The sequence below is a fragment of the Motacilla alba genome, chromosome 6, assembly GCF_015832195.1.
Source record: "Motacilla alba alba isolate MOTALB_02 chromosome 6, Motacilla_alba_V1.0_pri, whole genome shotgun sequence".
Classification (NCBI taxonomy): domain Eukaryota; kingdom Metazoa; phylum Chordata; class Aves; order Passeriformes; family Motacillidae; genus Motacilla; species Motacilla alba.
In genome coordinates this window covers 917,945-942,745 of record NC_052021.1, presented here as the reverse complement: position 1 = coordinate 942,745, position 24,801 = coordinate 917,945, and the positions used below count along the sequence as shown (strand labels likewise).

Here is a 24,801-nt window from a genome sequence, read left to right as displayed (position 1 = left end):
GTAACTGAAATTTCTTCTAAGGCAATAAAGCAGCACAGAAATCAGAGCCTCTTACTGTATATTCAGATCAGCTAATTGAGAAAACATTTAAAAAGGAAGTTTAAACCTAAAGAAATCTAAAAGCCAAATTACCTTGGAAAGCTTGTAGTGCTTGTAGAACAGATTAATACACCTCAGAATGAATACATTAGCAATGAAGTCACAGAATACTTGCATCAGGTTTTCCTGCAACATTTCATGGTATATTAAATAATTGGTAGCACAGAGCAAAGAAATGTTATTTGCAGAAAGCCAGGAACAATGCACATAATTACACGTGCATTTTGAAATGCATTTTAAAAGTTCACCCACTAACCACAGCACATTCAATGTACCTCAAATACAGGAAATAAAAATAGATACCAAAGGCATGAGGTGAAAACCATGACTCATAAACCCCCAAGAGCAGCATGTAGGTTTTGAGGCCTCACAAAACTTAAGAGTTAGAAGATGGAAACATTGGGAACAAAACAAACAAAAACCCCAAAGTCACCCCCACCCCCACCCCCCGGCAAACCACAAGGAACTCAAGAGCTGGGCTGCACATAATAATGGAGGGAAGCTCTGCAGGGAAGGGCTGGGCAGCTGCCAGGGAAGGCAGGAACACACACAGTAAGCCATGAAGCTGCAGGGAGAAGAGTGAAAAGGAACCGCAGGAAAAAAGATTAGGCATTAGAAAGAAGACAGACAGACTGACTTCTACATCACTGATTAAAGACCTAAATAGGAATATGAGAAACAGAGGATGAACATCAGTGACATGATTCAGGAAAATAATTCAATTTATTCTTAAGCCATTAGGGAAAGCAGCACTTTCAAAGAAAGAAGATAAGGAATTGAAAAGGTAAAATAAAACACTACTATCTGGGATGAGAAGGAACAATTACTCAAGTGTTAACCCTGGGCAGATTGCCAATCTAACATTTCAACCTGCAGGCTCGAGCACATGAAGAATTCTCCTGTAGTGGAACAGCATCTCCCTGCAGTCCCTGACTGCTTCCTTCTCCTCTGCCCCAAGGAATGAATCCCCTGTCAGGGCTGGAGAGAGAGTATCAGTAAATGGCAGGTGCTGACAGGCTCCTTGGCTCCTGCCCTTCCTGCACCACCCTGCTGGAAGCTCTCTCTTCTTGCAGCTCCCAGGGAAGGTGAGGGTCCTTTTGGGCTGTCTCAGGACACAGCCCTGGATCAGCAGCAAGGCACTGGAATGGAGCAGTTCAGCTGAAAGGCAGCATCTCAAACAACCCTGACAGAGGTAATTTTGGAGAAATGTTCTCTGTACCGTGCTGATCTTTCAGCTGGCAATAAAGATCTCACCTTTGCTTTAAATGCTTCAATTCTGCCATTTAGTGTCCAGCCTGAATTTAATACAACTACAGAATTTCATCTGAATTTTAAACCCCCACACGCAGACACAGTGTTAGCTGTTACTCTGGTGTCCCAACAAAGGGCTGTAATTAATCATTTTGCTAGTATGAAATGCGTTGCATAATTGCTCAGAAATCAAGTTTCATTAACACTGGCATTAACTATTGAAAATTGGCAGAAATACCACTAGAAAATGAAGCATCATTTAAATTAAATGCTTCATTTGTATTTTTTCCCATCAAAATTAATGCATAGGAAATGGGCATACCAAACTTCAGAAATAATACTTCTTGTTGGTGAGGAAGAGAGTGAAAATGAATTTTCCTCTGAATAAAACTCAAATTACATTTATTTTGTTACATGTAATTTTAGAAGCGGAAATAAACACTTGACTCACTAGTTTTCTACATAAATGAAGGCACTTCTGAAAGAAATTTTAGTTGTTTTCAAGATTAAATTAGATATCTAACTTTGGATATCTCTATTTGAAAACTTCTACTTGCATTTATTATAGCATGATACAATACTTAGAAAAATGTTTTGCTGTAACCTTGCTGAGTGACAGATCCAAAATAAACAAAATGAAGGGTCCTTTTTCAGCATATAATGTTGGAATTCACTGCCTCAAATTGTAGTGATAACAAAAAATGTAAGTGGGTTTAAAAGGAGAAATTCTAATGGAGAATAGATTGTCTCACAGATTAAAGGACGGGGTGTGCAAATCCCTCATTCAGAACTAACTTCTTTCTGGGATATCTTCCCACTTTCCATCAAAGAATCCCGTTACAAGTGTCCTGCTCCTACACAGATTCCCTCTGAATTTGCTGCTGCAAGTTTCACAAGCTGTGAGCCAGATAACCCTCTCTGAAGTCAGAGCTAAATGCGGAAGTTCTCAGGATTAAACACCAATGTCCAGCAACTAGTCAGGCTAAGCTGTGCTGGGAGAAGGCAAAACCACTGGGAATTGCATCCCCCAAAACCTTCTGACCCTCTCATGCTCTTACAGGACCAGCTGCTCGTCCCGTGTCCCCTCAGCGGCACCCGGGCTGTCCCCACGCCGCTGTCCCCGGGCCTGGCCCGGGGCTGCAGCCAGGACACTGCTCAGGCATCACCAAGGAACCGCCAGTTTGCTCTGCAGCTGCACAGGCTGCCGCGGCTTGCTTTGGTCTGTTTTTTTCCTACAAGAGGAGAAAGAGAGGGATTTACTGTAGGAAACTGCCTACAGTATTCCTAGGCAATGCATGTGAAAGCAAGTCAGTATATTATATATTGCATCCATATTATATAGATACAATGTCAGTAAATGCTGATTATACTGGAGGTTCTTAAAATCTTAATTAAAAAAATCAGTATCCAAATCAAATAATGGTCAAATTAATACATTATTAATACTTATTATTATTATTATTAATAACTTAGCCACAGTGTTGTTTGTATTAAGTGAAATTAATTAGATCAAAGGATTAATACCATGACTAATCAAGCTTTAAACACAAATGGTAACAATAAGCTAACATTGTTGGCAGGTTATATATTCAGCTAAAGAATTTAATTTGTCTTGGTCATAACTCAACTTAGGAGCTCATTAAATATCCTAAAACTGAAGGCAAAGTCTAAGTCACAATATCAAAAGCAGCTCCTCTCACATAACTTAGACTTTTCTCTCTGGCCTAACATTCTTTCTTTCTCCCCCAGCATAAGCCAATACATATTAAAAGTAATCCCTAAAAGGCAAAATTGTTATAACCCTTGTGATTCTAGCGGCAAGACATACTTTAATGGGAACTTCTATGATACATTCTCAATGGGCACTTTCCCTATTTTTCCTCATCGGTCTGAAGCCAACTTTAAACTCTTGTAACTCCTGCATTTCCCCCACACTCAAGTGCTGATGCTCACATGCACATGACCTTGGATTCCTACTATAAAGCTGATTACTAAAACAGGGCTGGACCCACTCTCATTGTTCAGAATTCTAAAGTTGAACAAAATAACTGTGAAATAGAAACAGCACAAAACCTCTTCCCGAACCACTGACCTCTCACAGGGTTCTTGTCTGGGAGCACAAACTAGGGTTATAAAACATTTCCTCCTGGCAGAGAGCTTTCTGATCAAAGTGTTTTTCCCAAGAGGGACACAGGTCAAATACTCAGGAAGAAAATGCCTAAACAGCACCACTGCTTCCACTAAGGCTGCTGTGTTTTGAAAGAGTATGATGTTTACCACTGTCCCTTAAGATTTTTCACTACTACAGAAGGCAACAGAGGAGTTTTTCTGTTGTCAAAGTCAGCTTACTCTCAATGATATCAAGGGCTTCAGGGAAATCCGGCAAAATGCTACTCTGGAACCACAGATTTGGTACAAAGTTGAACGAGCATCCAGGCTTGCTACTGTATTTCTCAGCTGTCTCCAAAGCACATTCATCAGTGTCTCTTTCTTCCTTACAGCTAATTTTTGGCTGTTGTACAGAAGAAAGTGGATTGCTCATGCTGTTCAACTATTTGTTGAAAAAGCTATCAAAATGAAAACAACATGGAAAATACAACCAGTGGGTCAAATTATGGAAATTCAGGTGCAACTTCCACCTTAGAATCCCAAGCCATTAGTAGAGACATTAATAAAAATCATTCCTGTCATTGCCATTTTAAAGCAAAATTCAAAGCCATAAACTATTTTCAACAAGATTCCCAAACGGCCTGAATAGGTATGGAACAAAATGAGCATTTAAAAAATCCTCTAATCATGTATTTATGTCAGGGGAGCTATTCTGCTTTATGTCACATTGAATAAAGAAGAAAATGCCAAATAATTAAAGCAGTTTCCTCTAGTGATTTGAAGTTGGCAGCTGTGTGAATAGAAAAAAACACCACTGGTCTTTCTGTAACACTGGAATACTGTTTGCAGTGTGTCTTGTAGGTTTCATACCAATAAAACCACTAACAATGGACAAATATTTGAATAATTACCTCCCTTCCTACCTACCCAGAGAATAGGGGAGCTTCAACATCAACAACTTCGACATTAGCTTCACAGAAAGGCAAACTGATCACTGAGGCTCAGCCAAGCCAAAACTGTAACACCATGGCTTTGTCTGTTTGTATAAAAATATAACATCAGTGAGAATGGAGGGAAAAAAAGGAAAAGAAAAGGCAATTTTGGAACTAACACCCTGTATTAATTATAAGCTATGGAAGCTCTGTTTCATGTGGTATATCTCCTTGAACTGAGTACATGAAGTGTAACATTCTAACTCACTAGTTTTTTGGTGGATTTCAGGAGGGCACTTCAAAGTTCACAAGACAGAGATGGGTTCTCAGGCTCAGCCACTGAGGTTTCTGGTCCCAGCTCCATGTTCTGCTGACAGATGTCACTGTCATTACCATTCCACAGATCAATGACTGCCGAGTTCCAAAGGACACAAGCCAGATGAGAAACAGTTACAGAAAAAAAGGTGAAACCATGGTGATGCATTTCTGTGCCCTTAATACACTACAAATATCAGAACCAAAAACCAAAGTCTAATACACAGTCACATGGCAAAAGGAGAAGTAAAAATAATAGCTACAAGACAGGAAAGAGTGAAGTGGGAATGACTGGTCAAGCAGATCTAGGAGGCTGGAATTCTGGAGGGTTTAAGTTAGTTTAAAAGTATAAGGACACAATAACAATTATAAAGGTTCCCTCTTTCTAGCAATTCTGAACAGAGAGCTGCCCGGAATCCATCCATATTTCACCAACTGTTCTATCCAAGCAATGACATGTACTTATTAAGTAGGAAAGCATTTATGTTTGACAGTGTGATCTGGATCTGAACTTTCTATGAAATATGCCAAAGGACATTGGAACCATATGGTAACAAGCTGGGTTTGTATATTTGCTGGCTTCTGCATGTCAAGTGTTTCAAATAATTTTCTTTGTGTCTCTTCATCACACAAAAAATTAAGGTAAACAAACAATTCAACTGGTGTAACCCCACCTGTGATAGATGCAAACCCGCCCAATGAAGAGTTGGTACATTGCTTCTATTTTTCATTAAGTGTCCTTCCACTGCAAGGATTTATTTACATATTACTTTATAAATACATATGCAGTGCCTAATTTAATATAATGATCTTGCAGTCTGTTTTAAAACTGACACAGGTCAGGATGGGATAATAAACCCCGGTTTTCAGATTCATATGCAGCCAGAGGTAAAGGACTTCCTGGGATAGTAAAGGTCACAGGCCAAACGAATCAGTTTTTTGAAAACTGTATAATAAAACAAGCCAAGAAGGAATCACCAAACACAGATTTTTCATATATGAGACTTAGCATCCAAAACCGAACAAAAATCTGTATTTCACAAGACATTTTCCCCTTCTTAGAAGGCAGCACACAAGTGTGTGTGTACACATACTTGTACAGCTGTAACTCACTGTCACCTATTGTCTAAAAAATGGCACCAGTTGTATGAGCCAGTAAGACTGGCTGTGTAACCCTCTTAACAAGGGAATAAGGAGTTTGGAGATACAGGAATTCTTATTTCATAGAGCTGCTTATCTACATCAGGGAAAGTCTTCATGCCCTGTCATCTTATGCATGTAGGAACTGCAGCTTGTCAAAGCAATGAGGTGACAAAAAGGCAGGACCCTGAGTCAGTAACATTTTTTTTTTTTGTATAAAGTCATTAAAACCATGCGGTTGTAAACATCCTACGGGCTGTGAGAGACAAACCAATCTCCTTTTTGAAAACAGGAATTTTTGGATGAAAACTGCTACTCAAAACAAAGTTTTCTAACACAAAAATGTCTCCAATGTTTTTCCATTTTCTGTTCTTGCTAGAATGCAGAAAAACTCTAAAAGTTCCTTTTGAGTTTTAGGACTTGAATGTTTTAGTGCTGAGCCTCCTATAGAAGACTCTCACAAAAGCATTCACTATAACAGGGGCAGGCAAAGACTCAGAGACAACAGAATAAAGGGCTGTTATTTTTAACAATTAAAAGGTTAGACTTAGGGGGCAAGTGTGCAAAATCCAATGTATTTTTTTAAACTATAGGCTGCCAAATCTGATGAAAAAAACTTTGCATCCCATTTGTGAAAATACACGTGTTTGTAAATCACTGTGCAATTTCCCTGGAGGTTCTGTCCCGGGTTCAAGGGTTGCAGAGATCAATGTCCCAGCTGCAAGGTTTGCCCTCAGCAGAGGCACCCAGGGCCACCTTCTGGGACAGCTCACTGAGCTCTGGCAGGGCCAGTGCCACACTGAGCACACAGTCCTTGAGACCCCTGACCTCCCCACAGGATTAAAGCCCAGGATACTGCCTATCACTACAACCTGAATGCAAAACACAGCAATTGCACTCAACTGCAAGGAGAAATAAATGCCCCAAACAAACCAACCTGCAGCAAAAGAGCGGCTGAAATGAAGGCGTGGGGTGTTTTCTGCCCATTTGAGAATCAAATGCTGCACATGGGTGGAGGCTCAGAGGCAGTGCTGAGCATCCAGGTGAAGTGAAAAGTTATGGAATCAACAGTTCTGGCAGGGATGTTCCCAAAGTGGGACACACACACAAACAAGAACTTGAAAGAAAATTTCTGAGAACAATGAGAGTGATGGTGGGATGCCTCCAGGTTTAGCCCCAGGCTGACTGAAGGCAAATGGATGCTTCTCCCTCCAGACTGCAATGCTGCCTGAGAACTGCCATCATGATCCCTCTACTGCTGAAATGAAATTTATTTGGACTTCAAAAGCTGGTGTGAATCTTGCCCTTGTTTGATTTCTGTTACAGAACAGAACTGTGGGGTAGATAAAAAGCATTAGTTAGTGATATGTAATTATTTAAGCACCACTTTTTCAACTTTCTACCTGAATATGGATTTTTTTGTTTTTTCTATTGTAGGCAGAGCACATTCTGATGTACAACGAATTCTGCATAATGCACACAGCTTCCTCCTCAGCCAGAACAAGTATTTTTTGCTGAGTAATACCAATTTCAGTCTTTAGATCTTGGTTTACATTAATTATTATACTGACATCAATGATTCAGTGAACACCTTTGTTGTAAATACTCTCTAAAATTAAAGCACATTGTTAAAATAGTGGTTTAGTAACAACAGAGTTTTCAGTTCTGTGGAAAGACTGCTGTGTTAAAAAAAAAAAGAACAAAAACATTCAAAAGCCTTTACCCAAACACTTTACACATGTAGTAAAAAGACATCAACATTTTTGTCGTATTTGACATTTCAAGGATATTCCCAAGATTTGTAATAACAGTAAACCAGGTGGAACAAACCTCTGAAGAGTATAAAACAGAATATCCAATCTTTTCTAATTACTTTCCAAATCTTTATGTCTACTTCACATCTGCCTCTTCCCTGCAAGCTGAATTTCCCCCGAAGTAAACCTTGAAACAGTTGTTGCATTCTCTGACTACTAAGGAATGTGACATCTGGATACCAAGGCAGCCAGATGGCAGTTCCTCATTGAGGACACACAATTTCCCTTCTCCCTTGACCTGCTGCAGTCCGTGATGCCAGCACCAGGGAGAAGGGATGTTCTGCTCTTCCATCTCTTTCAGTTCTCATTTCTATCCTTATGCCTACGGAAAGCCAAATCCTACACTGCTGCTCTGCTCCACACACAGGTCTACTGCTCAGAATACTGGATAAATTCTAATGCACAACAGTGGTAATTCAGAAATAGAAAACCCAGGGAATAAGACCAGATTTCTGGTACTTAAAACCTTTCATCCCTCCCATTCACATAAGAAGTAAGTATTTTTCAAGAGAAAATAATTGTACTCATTAAAGGACATTTTCTTTTAGACAAACAGGACTACCCATGACTACAAGGCTGCAGAATGAAGTCTAGAAAAGATTGTGAAGTCAACAAGCACATACATCTATTTGTACACACATACTAATTCCAGCACAGCTATCAATATGACTTGAAAATATTTTCTACCATCTCTTCCATGTTAAGTTAATCTCAAAATAATTTCTTTTAAACTTAATATTTTATATAAACAACCCCAAACAAAAATATTTCCTCTCAGAATGCCTGAGATTTAATTCAGCTGGTTTAAAGAGATCTGAGACTTTTAGAATGTATTTTCCATTTTCATACACTAAGGGCATCATTTTATGCCACTGTTGCTATTAGAAAAGCTACTGCTTAAAACTTCAGTTTGTGTAACCTCCATGCAGAGCATTCTGGTGTTAAACTGAGAAAAAGAAACAGAAGATAAAGAAAGTACCACCATGCTGAGCATGTGCCGTAAGTTGTGGTGAGACCATCAGCACAATCACTTATGGACATCATGGAGAGAATTGCATTCTTTCAAGTATTTACAACACACCTTACTTCCAAAATCTGAAAAAATCCCCCAAATTTCCATCCCATTCTAAAGTCCAATGGTTCTGGGTATAACCTCTTAATGGAGGAAAAATCCTGTAAACCAAACGGACCTGTGAACAGGAAAAATAATTTCTGATTCTTTAACAGAAACAGAAGCAGAGTCTTTTACCTTTTCCAATGTGAGGGCAATTCATTTTCTGTTAGGCCAGGCTGAACTACTTTACCTGACAGACTCAAGAAAGTGCAGAAATCACTGAGACTTCCCTCAATCCTCTCCTGCTCTCATTAAAGTAGAAAATCAGTAGGTTTATAATGGAAGATAAGGGTCAGACTTTGAGAAACCATTTTCATGATGCAGCAACCTGGCCAAATTCAGATATAGTAGCTACTGAGTGCAAAAATCAAAATAAAAAATCTAAGGAAACACCTTTGTGGGTGTGATTTCTATGCACCTTGCACTGCAATAACTGCATTAATTGTAAATGAATTGCAATTAAAACCAGCAGATATGTTGGAAATTATGGCCACATCAAAATAATTTAAACACTTCAGCAAAGAACACAGTGGTTTTTTATACCACAGCAGGGAATCATAGCCTACATGGCTACTCCTGCATTAGGAATGAATGAATGAATGAGGGAGTTAAACAGTTACATTTTCAAAGGCCTTAATATTTTACCTTGGTGGATATTAAAGTTGAGAAAGTAGGAGGAAAAAAGTCAAGAATAAAAGAAAACTAAAATGAAATGCTAGTAACTAGCATTAGTGGAATTCTGTACTGAAAGTCTGTCCAAGCAAAACACATACACCCTGACATTTCCAAACCTGGTGCATGTTGTGACTCATTAGCTGTACTCAAGAGTCAGAAGGTAACAGGAAAAGAAGTTTTTGATTTTCACCTTTGTGTATTTAACAGAACACATACTGCAGATACTGGAACTTGTTTCCAAGCACTGTTAAAACTGAAAGCAAGATCCAAACAGAAAGTAGCAGAGCCCATTTTAGGGATACTAAATTTTCTTGAAAAACATGACATTGGAACATTACTAAGAAAGAGGGCTGCCTCCTAGATAAGCTACTAAGTGTTTTTAGGATACAAATATATATATATATATATAAGTAGAGAATAATTTATACTAATTCAGAAAAAAAATATGAAAAAACCCTGCAATGATGAGATCAAAATATGTACCAATAATGAGAGGCTGACATAACATTTGACTCAAGGTATTTTTAACAGTGTCATTGCAGTGTTACTGAAAAGCTCCTATCATGGATGCCCAATGAAAGGTGACAGAATCTGGGGAGAAGTGAGCCATGCCAGACAGAAAGAACATTGGCAGAGACTATGTAAGGGTGAGGAACAGATGAATGGCACCCCTGAACAGGTAACACAGAACCATCACTGTTACACTGCAAAGCAGCACAAGCTGCCAGAAGAATGAAAAGAGGAGTTCAAAGATAGGATGAAGCACCAATGTAGCTTCCTGAATAGCAACACTGGCAAAGGTGATTTCTACGGTCATGAAGCTGTGAGAAACTGGAGGGCAGCCAGGTTCCTGGAAAAGATCGATGTATATTCCAGGACCTGAAAAAGAGTACTGAAAGAAACATATCACTGCAAATACATCTCACTGATACTGCATGAAAGCAAGGTCATTATTCTGAAAAGGATGCAAAGATTGAAAAACAACTCAGAATATCAGTGTGGATTGATATGACATACACTTGGACAAGGCACAAGGGACAAACCTCAAGAGCTCGATCAGTCATGTTCAAATATTTCAGTAATAATCTCTTGTTTGACTTCACTAAAGCCTTTGACTCATGATTGGCTATGGCTGAAAATGCTTGAAATGGGTTTTCTATCACTCTTAGACAAGCTATGGTGTAGAACTTAATCAAAGTTGTTATGCTAGAAGTGAGAACAACCTAAGAGTGGCTCTCCAACAGAAAAGGTATACAGGAAATGGGGAGATGGTACATCCTATGCCCTGTGCTGGTGGGGACAGCATCAGAAGGCCCGAGGGGAGGTCTGTGACCTTACACATCCAGAGTGTACAACACTGCTGCCCAGCCGGCCTGAGGACCATGGAACACATCAACATGGAACATGCATGACCTATGCAGATTCCCAGAGCAGCCCTCAGGAGGCCGGGTGGGGGGAGCGAGGAGTTGGGAGGGGACACAGCAGGACAGCTGACCCCAAGAGAGCCATGGGATATCCCAGACACATCCACTACAAGTAGCACTTCCAAGGTGGTTTTTAATTCATTGCATTCATCCATATCATGATTGTTATGTATTTAGAACAAGCACAGTCCAACTGTACTACAGACAGAATTCCTTGTAATGTTTATGGACAACCTTGTGTTGGAGTACTAATCCGGCTGAGTTTTAGTGATTCTTAGCATGGCTTTCCATTTATTTACGCTGGACAAATAAGTTCTAACCTCATTTCCATCAGGATCTGGCATAGCTCCAAGGAAGCCAAATTAAACACCCTGTTTTACATGCCAGTGTAACAACGGAGGCGTAAGAAGACATCAAATACAGCAAGAGTCCCAAGCGAAGCTACAAGGTAATTAATAACATGCTGTCACAATCACAGGTCTCAAGGTGAGAAGAAAAAACAGTTAGTTAATTGCTTCTTAATGATCTAATAATACAGTCCTTTATTTTGTTAGGTATACACCCAGAAATGTATTTAAGCAATTATCAAGTTGCTCAATAGCCTCATTAAATTCTGTTGGCCTCCTCTCTTACAGTCATTGAAACCTACTCTTCATTTGGGACTGGGGACAAGCTGAGGTGAAGGAGTCAGTAGAGAGGTGGTTATGAAACTACAACACTTGAGGAATGCTTTTATGATGTGTTGAATGCAAGACATTCAGCAATGTAAGTCAGGGATGCAGAGTGAAGCTCTGGTGGACCCCAAGTACATTCTGGGAAGCACAGCTGTATCAAAGTCATAACAAAATATCTAAGACAGGGAGTATTCAGCAAAGACATCTTTGCACTACAAAAAATTGTGCAAGATAAACATGCATAACTTCCTTTCTCCCTCAACCACGAATTGATGCAATCTGCCAACTATTGCAGATGAAAGTCTCATTCCTTAAGTATCCTGCAGCAACAATCTGAGAAGCTGATCTGATAAGCAGACAATAAAAGGAGCATCTTCAATGCCTAAAATTAAAACGAGCAAGTGTGACAATGCAAGAGAGAGACAAAAGAGAAAACATTAAGAGAATGACAAACTTTTATAAACAAAAAGCAACAAAACTGAACAAAGAGAGAAGGATTACTTAATTACATTTTTAGAATGAATGAGGGGGTAAATGTGTGATAGTAACCCACTGCATGAATTATTGGTATTTTTTACCTATTCTTCTAAAATAAAATCACCTTCCTCTCTCTTACTGGAACACCCTTAGTTCTGAGAATGCAGAAATTTTACATAATATTTTGCAGGAAATGCTTAATTTGGTCCTGCAGTTCAGTGCAGCAGCCTCTGAGCCCGGTCAGCTGGGTGACCTTTATGCCCTGGAAATGAAGAGGTTGAGCCTTTCCCAAAATGGCTTTGTGCTACAGAGATGGGAATGGAAAGCACCACCAGACACACTGGATTCTATGATTTTTTGAAACTCAAATGGCACAAGGTTTAGGGATACAGTAAACTGAAGAGATTTTTTTACTTACATTGAGTGAGAGTTCAAGAAATGATCTGAAGAGAGGAGAAAAAGAACAGGCAAAGATGATGCTTTGTTAAGATGTCCTTCAGCATCCCCTACCTATGATGTCTGGGGACAGGGAACTACAGGGGATGGAAAGCATCTCTGCTAGAGCTGCCCCAGAAGTGCTGTGTGGCTACGTGACCTGTTTAACCCCCGTGTCCTCAGGCTCAGGACTTACAGCCAGGGCTCCTGTCACAGCTCAGCTGTGCAGGGAGAAGGATTTCATCAACCTTTAAGGGAAGCACTCCATTACGTCGGAGAGAGAACCAGGGATGTTCCTGACCAACCCCAGTGTGAAAGCAGGACAGGCTCTGTTCAGGCACCAAGGACAAAGGCCCTGACCTGAATGCTCACCGTCTAAACCAAATATGCACCGACCATCAAAGCCTTCCAACTTCTAAAGCAAATTGTTTGTAAGACACAAATCAAACTCAGACCTGGTGGATATCAGAGCACCTATGAGTGACTTGCTGATCTCATAAATTGATTATTTTACTCTCTTAAGAAGGGGGCCCAGGGGACAGAAATAAAACAGTGAAAGCAATGCCTAAGACAAACCACAGATTCTGAGGCATATTCTTGTGAAAGATGTTTAGGTCATGGATGCAGCTTGACATTCGCAGAAAAGGCTTAATATAGTTCTGCAATTCAGAACAACTTTTTCAGTACAAAACTCCAGATTTCCAATTTCCACTTAACTGTGTAAAAATACTGTGAGTTCTGTGAAGATATTCCAAGTTCCTACAGTTCAACAGAAATTCAGTGTGTATTTTAACAGGTCAGTTGTGTGAGTAAGGCTGCAAGATGCCAAGAAATCACAGTTAGAAAATGAGCAAGATCACGACATGTCTGTTTAAAAAAAACATCATAGTGAATTCCCTCCTTTTTGGACTGGTATTTCAAGCCCTGGGGCCCAAAAGTGAATTGCTTTTGTAATAAATCTTACATAAGCTGGGCTACAGAAGGGACTCAAACTCCTCTGACAGTACAAGCTGCAAAATGAGAATAGAACTTCACCATCAGAAAAGCAGTACTCTATCAGATGAAGGTCATCCTGCCTCCAACAGTGGCAATAAGCACTTCTAAGGTAAAGCTATTCTAACTGTCAAGTATTTTTGGCCTAGGGTTGTCCTGACTTGGATGGTATTTCTATAAATTTAGCATCCCTTCACAACCATCTCTTCCATTAACTTATTTCTTTAATTTGTCCCAACTGCTCACTTACTTGCTGCATAGGAGGCCCTGGCCACCTCTTGTGCTGAAACTGGCTCTCACCACCTTCACTGGGATCCACCTCCTCCTTCTGACGAGAGCACACACACCTGATCCCAGTTTCCTCCCTTCTCTTGGTTTCATGCCTCAGCACCAACCCCCCTGAGTACTCTCAGTTTAAGGCCCTTGCCTACGTAACTCAGGAACCAAAGCCAGGGACACACAACTCACCTCGGGACTGCGAGGGAAGAAGCCCTGCTGAGTCAGGGATGCACACCAGCCCCTGCCCATGTGCTACAGCCCCAGCACAGTAATTGCCTCACAGCTGTTGGGAGTGACCCTTCCTTCATCAGCAGCCCTGATTATTCAATGTATTTATAACTAACTTCTGACCCATTACTCTTGAGTTTGGTTTTCAGAGTGCTTTCTGACCGATGAAATACAAATAACCCTGGGCTGCTTATCACAGAAGTCAACAATTTTTCTAATTACAAGACAGTTGTTAATCATGTATTTGATCAAGCTGCATATCTGCATCCCTTTGTGTATTTGGGAGCTTTGATTTAAAGAGAAATTTAGACCAAAGTAAGCATGCGAGTAATTCACTGTTTTATCATTTACTGGGAAAAGTCTGAAGCCCCTTCACACAAAATAACAAAATGCAGTGAATTTTTGGTGCAGTTTTGTAACACAAATGAGACAAGAGCATACTAGCCAGTTCCTCAAGTACTGATCAGAAAACTGCTTTTTAGGCTGTTTAAGGCAAAGCTCTCATGTATGTCAGCCACTGTCCGTAAGAGCATCACAGAGACTAAGCCGATGACGTGGAAAAAGGCTTCCTGCAAGGGCAACTTCCTGGAATTCCTAATGTCACAGTTATGCCTATGCATTAAGTGGTTTTTTACCAATACACATCAGTCAATTATACTGTTCCTAGCCAAGTTTAAAATATCTGGTTTGATTACAGTATATTCTCCAATTCTGCAGGATAATACATCCCATAACTGAAAACAAAAAAAAAATCAATAAAGATTGGCACTGTATTTTCATTTAAAATGCTCTCATATATAATTCCACAATAAATAACTGATTAATTCAGAACTAGCTGATGGGAAAATAAGTTTTACATGTCTGCTAGTGGCTTTGCAAATACTCATGAGGTATTTCTTGTTATTCATGTATACCATTCAAATGGCTACAAATCACTTCACTGCTTACTCAGAAAAAACGAGCCCTACCCACCCACAGCACTTACAAGCCAAATACACTTCATTATACAAGAGTGTAATTTTAACAATTATTGTTAATGGGGAGCAAGAAAAATAAATCTCAAAGTGGGCTGTGTCCCCACAGAAATAACCTATCCCCCTGCAGTCTGTCTCTTCCTTAAGTTCATACCATGATTAAAAACCAGCCTTACACTTTCCAAGAGGAGGCTATTCATTGTCTTCCATTTGTAATCCTAGTGGTTTGTTTGTTGTTGAGCAATAAAATACCACAATAACATGACCCCAGCAGATACAATTATTGTTATCTATAATTAAGAGAGAAGTACTGGTGAGTGAAAATGAACACTTCATGAACAATTCACTCCAACATTTCCTGCTTTTCTCAACTGTCTCCACTCCTCACTGCAGCTACTACAACTCAACTTTCTTATGACTTCTTGGCAGGAACCATAGTGACAGGCCAGTATCTAAAAATTTCCTTGATTTCAGGACCCATGAGGAAGTCTCAGACTCCTACAGGCCAAAAACAACTGAAAGTACACAGAAAACATTCGCTCACTCAAACGATCATTTGCTTGTCTCCAGCACTGTAAGTGAAAATGAAAACTGCCATGTGGCTAGAGCTATGAAATAAAACAAATGCACCGTGAACACTTTAAAGCTTTCAAAGTTCAGCTTCAGACTACCAGATTTTAGGAATACCTAAGAAAATGGATAAGAACAGGAAAGACTGGGAATAAAACCGAAAGGAGAGTGGTAGGTACAGTAAAGGGTGTTTTAATACACAGGGTATTCTCTCTGTTAGATGTAATTTAGATGGCACTAATAGAATCCTTCTGATTCTGGCCGGGGCCTGCATTTTTTGTACTAATTATGGGGGAGAGGAGGAATTAATTAGTAATTAGGTAGAAGTGTGACAGGTGGCTCTTATTCACCAGCTGAATACTTTTTCCTGTTAGGGAGAAAGCTTCTTTTACTGTCTTTCATCAAAAGACCAGCCAGGGAAGGGCAGTCAACACTGCAGCTAAATACTTCCCAGCAGTCCTGCCCCCAGTACCAAAGAAAGAACTGTGAAACGGCACACTGGGACAACTGCTATCCTGCTATTACTTGATATTAATATGTTTGACCCTAACTATTGAAGTAGCTGAAGGCAATTCATGTTACACTGAAGAATACAATATATCTGAAAAATCTAGCATGTTCTAGCAATGATCAGTATTTTAGAAATTCTTGCATAAAACAGAGTTGGATGGATACAATGTCTATGAAGGCACACTGCTAATGAAACAAATATTTCTTTAACAAAAAAGAAATCATAAACCGATAATCTTTTACTCAACAATAAGACACCCACATGCATGATTAAGAAGTTATAAAATTATGATATCCTGTTGTCTCTGAAATTTACACAAACCAGTAAATCCTTTAATACATCTCTTACAGATGATGAAAAAGAGGCTGAGGATTTCTCCAAAATAGAATTACACAACATTTTTTCTGTTGCAAGAAGTCTTGATATAATCCCTCAATAGCAACTGAGACAATAAAAACACTTTGTATAAAACATTAACTTACTGATTCTAAGCTGTTATGACTTTTAAACCCATTCCCCCTTCCCCCCCCACCACCACCCCCACAGTTATTCCCAGGCCAAGATATTTTCTTGACTGTAATGCTTCAATTCTCATTGTCATCTTCACATTATTTTTATTGAGAAAAATATGAAAGCATTTCCATGCTGCCTGTTTTTTTAATGACTCTTCCTGAAGTAACTTCTGTCCTCACCAACCTTACTTGGTTTCAATGTAGGAAAATATTACCTCTCCTGATGACTTCTTTCCCTCTTTCAGAGCCAGGATTATTAATTATGAGCCTTGAAATTTTAGCAGTAATCATATGCCACAAGGCCACATTAACTATGATAAATCTGTGTCTCCAAAAGCATTTTCTTTGCCCTACCTGGCTGATACACCTCAATACTGACAGTAACAAGGTGCTATTGTGGAACATGCATTTATTTTTAAAGTGCAAGAGGCACTTTTATTGAGGTAACCTATATAAAAATTACTTTGACCTGTATTGTGAACATAATTAAGATAATTTCAGTTAGCATTTGAGCTCTACATTAACTGGCAGTTCTAGAAAGATAAAAATTGGAAACTACCTATACTCAGAACATCAAAAAGACAAAGAAAGTCTTAGAAAATTCAAAGTTCAAAAATACATGGGGAATGGGTATATAGATACACAGAGCAGCAGCTTTTACAGCAGAAATAGCTACTTCAAAGTCAAAATATGCTTCTGATTGTAGCATTACTCCAATACAACTCTGACTTACTATTTCAACACAAATGTTTTGCAAAGTCTATTCACTAACCCAGGAATCTACTTTCATAGTTTTACCCATGCTTCTCTACTCAAATTTCAAATCAGTCCCCACCTTTCTCCATAGGATGTGGCTTTCAGGGAGCAAGCACAAGGCAGTTTGAGGGGGACCTTTACTGCAGACAGAGCTGCACAGAGATGACTGGTGCTGCACTAACATTAGAAGCACTTAGAGGGCAAAGTCCTTCAAGAGGCAAGTAGGATGAACAGTCCCAGCTAGAGAGGACAGAACAACACCACCCGTACATAACCATGGCCATACACATTTTGTTCACAATCTAAGTGTTCTGAACAGACACACCACATTCCCAACTCCCTGCTGCAGGGTGTATGTGCTCAGTGCAGCAAAAATGAGGCCTTTCCACACCCTGACTCACCATGAGGCTTTTGTCACCCTCTGCCAGGTACCAACAGGTGCTAAAGCTAGAAGTTTGTGCTAGTAAGATCAGATTTGCAATGAGGCATGGTATGTACCTGCCACAGCAGGATCAACAAAAATCCTCACTGTAAATAGTTACGGTAACAAAACTGGTTCTACTACTATGACTACTACAGGTTCATTTTGATCCTGGATAATCCTACACCTGTAAAGAAGTACTAGAACTTTCCAACACGTCTTCACCAAAATTCAAAGAAGCATTGTGCTACTTCATGCCCCTGTGCCCATCTATCTGCATAATTTTATTTCTGGTTATCTTACCTTGTTCTCCCAAGGCTTGCAGCTGCTCTTCCAGGTCCCAGTCCAGAACACCTGTACTTTAAACAGGTAAGGTAAGTAGAGGTAAGTACTCCTTCCTCTCCCTCACTCTGAGTGACTACTACAGGCAGCCCAAGCAGAACTTTGAAGCAGTGTTCTCACAGCTCTTCTTGTCATTCAAAGGCAGCAACTAAACTAACCTTGTCCTCTTCCTTCTCTCTCTGCCCCTTCTGCTTTGTTCCCCCTCTGTTCTCAGTCCAGTTCTTCTGAAACACTGCCAGCTGTAGCTGAGTGGGCTGTGCGTGTTCCACAGGTGGATCTTGTTTGCTACTCAGACACAGGTGAGAGGGATGATAAGGCCACACCAAGCTTCGGGGTAGGGAGGCTGCCTGTTCTTCCTCAGGTGTTCCACATTAGCTGCTCCCCATAGCAGGATCTCAGGAGCTGCAGGTTTTGCAATATGCAGATATCCCTCAAACAGCGCTGTGTAGCCATTTGACTTCAAAAAGTCACATTAAAAAAAAAAAAAAGCTGTATTAAATAGCGTTGGCATGTTTTTGTTTTGTTTCAATATTCATTTCTATTGTTCAGAAGCTTGATATGAAACAACTGAGAAGTACCTCTTGTGTCTGTAGCTGAAGTGGAGGAATTTCTTTTAACTGTAAGTGGGCAAGCACCAGGGCAACTCCTCTTTTCTTGCAGCCCAGGGAGAGCCAAGGCACTGTCAGATTGTGAGGTAAACCAGAGAAACTTCACTAAAGCCAGCCCAGGTAGAAGAAATGACTCGCTGGATTCTCTGAAGAAACCTTTGGCTGTTCAGAGTTTGTTTATTGATGGCTCTTTGAGGGACACACTTTTACATCTGATAAGCTCTTCTAATGGAATACCAAGAAATTTCAATCCAGTAACTTTTCCTAGAAAAATAGAAAGAAAAATATATCAGCTAGGATCTAAAGAACTCTACATGATGTGCTCTTACTCTGAGCTGTTTGGGGTTTTTTATAGGCTATACGGTCATATGGCACAGTCCTCACTGAGGAGAGCACTGCAAAATTCTGTGTTTAGCAGTTTGCAAAGCACCCCAACGTGGTTTAATCCAACTATAGCACATAAGTAATAACCATTTCAATTTCACAGCCATTTACATGCTGTGTATCAAGTAAATCAAGTAAAACAGCCTGGCTTTCCATTACTGTTCCTAGTAACTCACACCATGAATAAGAAGTTGTATTGCAGTGACCAAGCTCTATAGTTCTCAGTCCCCAGCCACACTTCACCACAGTATTTGCCACAGCAGTTTATAACCATTGTCTCCCTGGCTACTGAAATGTGCCTGCATATCCTTTGGTGAGGAAGTAATTTGGGGTGGCTGAAAGGACTGCTTGAGAAAGCTGTCTTCATCACCAAAAACTAAAGCTTCGTACTAATTTCTGTCCTGCACATACATTTCTAACCTTTGAAATCTCATCTGTTTGTATTGCTGGTATTTCTCTCAAACTGCTACACTCAGCACTTTTTCTGCCAAACTTACATAGGTCAGGCTTTTACACTATTAACAGCTTTAAGTATTATCTACACAAATTTCTAATATAATAAATGCTTATGATCTCTCTGGTTCCAGTTCCCCTAGTTCTGCACACTTGTACAGAGCATTTTAGAAGTGAAATATTTCTGTGATATGTCTTGATACAAGACCACCACCAATACACCAATACTAGACTGAACAGGAATGTTAAATCAGCTCTCTTCCATCTAACCTTGCCTCAGAGTCAGGATTTCTTGGATCTGGGGCAGTGGTAAGGCATTAACATTATAACCATGCTGGAGCAGGTCTGCTGGCAGCACTCATGACCCTATGGGGGACCCACACTGGAGCAGGCTGTTCCTGAAGGATTGCACCCCGTGGAAGGGATCCATGATGGAGCAGGCTGTTCCTGAAGGACTGCATGCCATGGAAGGCACCCATGATGTGGGAAAAATGTGAGGAATCCTCCCCCTGAGGAGGAAGGAGCAGCAGAAACATTAGAACTGACCATGTCTCCATTCCCATCTCCTTGTGGGGAAGCAGGTAGAGAACGCAGAAGTGAAGCTGAGCCTGGGAAGAAGGGTAGGGTGAATGAAAGGTGTCTAAAACTTCATTTTACTTCTCATTCCTACTCTGATTTAAGCTAATTGCCCCAAGCTGAGTCGGTTTTGCACAGGACGGTAGCAGGAGCCTTTGGTTGCATTTTCTTACCCTGTCCAGCTGAGGAGGGCAGTGACAGAGGAGCTCTGGGGACCATCTGGTGTCCAGTTCAGATCAACCTCCCACAACTGGATACATTGAGTTATTGCATCCTAGATGAAGGAAAGGTAAATGTATTGCTGCAGTAAGTTCACATAATTTAGGAAGCTTGCCAGAAGTGAAAACCTTATTTATGTAATCCTTCCCTTCAATTCTGACTCAGGAAAATAAGGAAAGTCTATTTAAGGCCACCAGCTAGATGATGAAACATATCCTTCCACAGAAGTCAGTAAAGAGAGAGTTACATCAGAAAAATTAAGAAGTTACTGTTTTATATGGCCAGAAAATAATTTCCCGTTGGTTTAAAATAAAAGACTATTAAGCTTACTGATAACATACTTCAAACAAGGAGCAAGAAATACAAACTCCATTTTTGCATATATATCTTATCTGTATCTGTTCATTTTCTAGTCATAGTTTTCTCCCAGAGTGTTTTTTGGTGTCAGTCTGAAAAAAAAAAAAAAAGTCAGTGTCAGGTATTTGAGTCAGCAGTGTGCTCTGGATAGTTTTAGCTGAGCTTTTCTATGTGTGGTCTGACAGTCCCCACCTTGGGAAGCCCTGCAGAATTTCCCAACTTTGTTCTCTGGGGAAGCACAGGACTTTAGCCGTGTTCCTGCTGGCCTCGGCTGTGGTGCAGGGCTGAGTAGTGTGTGCTCACATTGGGGCAGTGCTCACAGTGCTCACAGCGCTCACAGTGCACACAGTGCACACAGTGCTCACATTGGGGCAGTGCTCACAGTGCTCACAGTGCTCACAGTGCACACAGCGCTCACAGTGCCCACAGTGCCCACAGTGCTCACAGTGCACACAGTGCTCACATTGGGGCAGTGCTCACAGTGCTCACAGTGCTCACAGTGCTCACATTGGGGCAGTGCTCACAGTGCTCACAGTGCTCACAGTGCACACAGCGCTCACAGTGCTCACAGTGCTCACAGTGCTCACATTGGGGCAGTGCTCACAGCGCTCACAGTGCTCACAGCGCTCACAGTGCACACAGTGCTCACAGCGCTCACAGTGCTCACAGCGCTCACAGTGCACACAGTGCTCACAGTGCCCACAGTGCTCACAGTGCCCACAGTGCCACACACAGTGCTCTCACAGTGCACACAGTGCTCACAGTGCACACAGCGCTCACAGTGCCCACATTGGGGCAGTGCTCACAGTGCCCACAGTGCTCACAGTGCACACAGTGCTCACATTGGGGCAGTGCTCACAGTGCTCACAGTGCTCACAGTGCTCACACAGTGCTCACAGTGCTCACAGTGCTCACAGTGCACACAGCGCTCACAGTGCTCACAGTGCTCACAGTGCTCACATTGGGGCAGTGCTCACAGCGCTCACAGTGCTCACAGCGCTCACAGTGCACACAGTGCTCACAGCGCTCACAGTGCTCACAGCGCTCACAGTGCACACAGTGCTCACAGTGCCCACAGTGCTCACAGTGCCCACAGTGCCCACAGTGCTCACAGTGCTCACAGTGCACACAGTGCTCACAGTGCACACAGTGCACACAGTGCTCACAGTGCCCACAGTGCCCACAGTGCTCACAGTGCTCACAGTGCACACAGTGCTCACAGTGCCCACATTGGGGCAGTGCTCACAGTGCACACAGTGCTCACAGTGCCCACATTGGGGCAGTGCTCACAGTGCTCACAGCGCTCACAGTGCTCACAGTGCTCACAGTGCTCACATTGGGGCAGTGCTCACAGTGCTCACAGTGCCCACAGTGCTCACAGTGCTCACAGTGCTCACAGCGCTCACAGTGCACACAGCGCACACAGTGCACACAGTGCTCACAGTGCCCACAGTGCCCACAGTGCTCACAGCGCACACAGCACTCACAGTGCTCACAGTGCACACAGTGCTCACATTGGGGCAGTGCACACAGTGCTCACAGTGCTCACAGTGCCCACAGTGCTCACAATGCTCACAGTGCTCACAGTGCTCACAGTGCTCACAGCACTCACAGCGCTCACAGTGCACACAGTGCTCACAATGCTCACATTGGGGCAGTGCACACAGTGCTCACAGTGCACACAGTGCACACAGTGCTCACAAGTGCACATAGTGCACACAGTGCTCACAGTGCACACAGTGCACACAGTGCTCACATTGGGGCAGTGCACACAGTGCTCACAGTGCACACAGTGCTCACAGTGCACACAGTGCACACAGTGCTCACAAGTGCACATAGTGCTCACAGTGCTCACAGTGCACACAGCGCTCACAGTGCACACAGCGCTCACAGTGCTCACATTGGGGCAGTGCTCACAGTGCTCACAGTGCTCACAGTGCTCACAGTGCACACAGTGCTCACAGTGCTCACAGTGCTCACAGTGCTCACAGTGCACACAGTGCTCACAGTGCTCACAAGTGCACATAGTGCACACAGTGCTCACAGTGCACACAGTGCACACAGTGCTCACAGTGCTCACAGTGCACACAGGGCACACAGGGCACACAGTGCTCACATTGGGGCAGTGCTCACAGTGCTCACAATGCTCACAGTGCTCACAGTGCACATAGTGCACACAGTGCTCACAGTGCTCACAGTGCTCACAGTGCCCACAGCGCTCACAGTGCACACAGTGCACACAGTGCTCACATTGGGGCAGTGCACACAGTGCTCACAGTGCACACAGTGCTCACAGTGCTCACATTGGGGCAGTGCACACAGTGCTCACAGTGCACACAGTGCTCACAGTGCTCACATTGGGGCAGTGCTCACAGTGCACACAGTGCTCACAGTGCTCACATTGGGGCAGTGCACACAGTGCTCACAGTGCACACAGTGCTCACAGTGCACACAGTGCACACAGTGCTCACAAGTGCACATAGTGCACACAGTGCACACAGTGCTCACAGTGCACACAGCGCTCACAGTGCTCACAGTGCACACAGGCACCTGGCAGCTCCACCTTTCCCAAAGCAACACCACAAACATCCCACTGCCCTTTCAGGCTGCTTTTAGTTCCTGCTCACATAAAACTCTATTAAATAGCACATTCTAAGAGTAAAGTAACTGACTTTAAAAACCCCCAACAAACCACAGTCCTTTGAAATTTTAGAATTCTAGAATAGCTTTATCTTTGTGTTCTGACCATTCTGCATTCTTCCCAGCCTGGAGAAGGCATATGCAGGAGCCACAGTGGCATCCGGGAGCTACTGACTGTGTGTGAAACATGCCACACAGGTTCTTCACAGGACAAACAAACAACTGAAAGTGCATGGAACCAGGCTGGAATTGCTGGTTTTGGGTTGAAAAGCATGTTCAGCATATGGCTACTAAATTTCTTCCACGACAGTCTCAATGTAAAGGATGAGAACAGTAATTATCACCAGGAAACAAGTTAAATAGCAGTAAAATATGTGACAATTCTTAGTAAGAAATGGAACTGAGACACTCTCAAATCCCAAAGTTTCCTAATTAAGTGTATACTTTTTGTAAAAGCAGTGAATTCAAGCAAAAATGCATACTTAGCATTAGCACAACACTATATCTGTTATCTCAAATCCCAACAGCTGTTTGGATATTCAAATACCAAACTGGAAGCCAGCTAACAAGTCTGTGATAAACAGGAAAGTACTGGCATCTATATAAATAAGAACACAAACCAGCAAAGCTGTCCTAGAACAAGAGTAAGGCTGGATGAGGCAGTTCCCACAGCACACAACATAAGGCAGCCTGACACAGAGACAGCAAGCCTATTTATCATGCTGCTTCCTAAGTCTACTTACATTTAAACATCACTCCTTTGAATCTATTCTTTTCCATTTATAAATTCACCTGCAGTACTAAAAATTAGTTTCTAAGAGCATATTTTTAACTGTTTATTTATTTCCATTTGAATTTTTATTTGAAGAGGTAAATTACAGACTTCTCTAAGTGAAAACAAACCCAAAAAACTCTTTCTGCAATCCTTAAAAAGAAATCCTTAACGATTGCTCTTAGCCAGCTAACTCCTACTGCTGTGCTTTTAACCAGTCAGAAGAGGAACAGAGTTAGGTTTTGCAGTTCTTTTTTTACATCTCCAAGGTTCTGCATATTAAAAATATATTTCTAGAGGCTGATGTAAGGTAGAAGAGATACTAAACTCCACAGAGTGGAACTCTGGAATAAATACTTTTGTGTAAAAAATATGAGAGACATTTAGAAGGAGAAAGAAGAAAGGAGAAGACCTGCCAGCTAAATTGTTGTATTGCACTAAACAGTTTATTTAGTTGTTGTTTTGCACTGGGTGATTTGAAATTTGCACTGAGTAGTCCTTATATTGCACAAAATAGTTTATGCTAGATCACGTGGTTTGTTATTCCCTTCTCCCATCACACGGTCTCTCCCTCATCCACCCCTCTGCCCTGTACCCCCTGGTGGTCTGTCCCCTGGTTACCCTCCCCTTGCCCTTCCTCAGTGGTGTCCCACTGGCTGCGATCCTCTTCCCCCCTCCCCCATTCCCTCGGGTATAAGAGTCTCCTGCAAGAAGGGAACGTCCTCTTTTCTCCCTGGGGGGTCGCCA

The 24,801-nt window shown here is 41.7% G+C and overlaps 1 long non-coding RNA gene across 6 annotated transcripts in view; it reads right to left on the bottom strand.

The window, feature by feature from the left end:
* LOC119702332 overlaps positions 1-18,468 on the bottom strand; it is a 43,212-nt gene extending 24,744 nt beyond the window's left edge. For 4 of the 6 annotated variants that reach the window (XR_005257325.1, XR_005257327.1, XR_005257329.1 and 1 more), the window contains exon 1: positions 18,007-18,468. This is a non-coding gene — a long non-coding RNA (uncharacterized LOC119702332). The remainder of the gene's footprint in view (positions 1-18,006) is intronic. The other 2 variants (XR_005257328.1, XR_005257330.1) reach the window with 2 other exon arrangements.
* Positions 18,469-24,801: the final 6,333 nt, after the last annotated feature.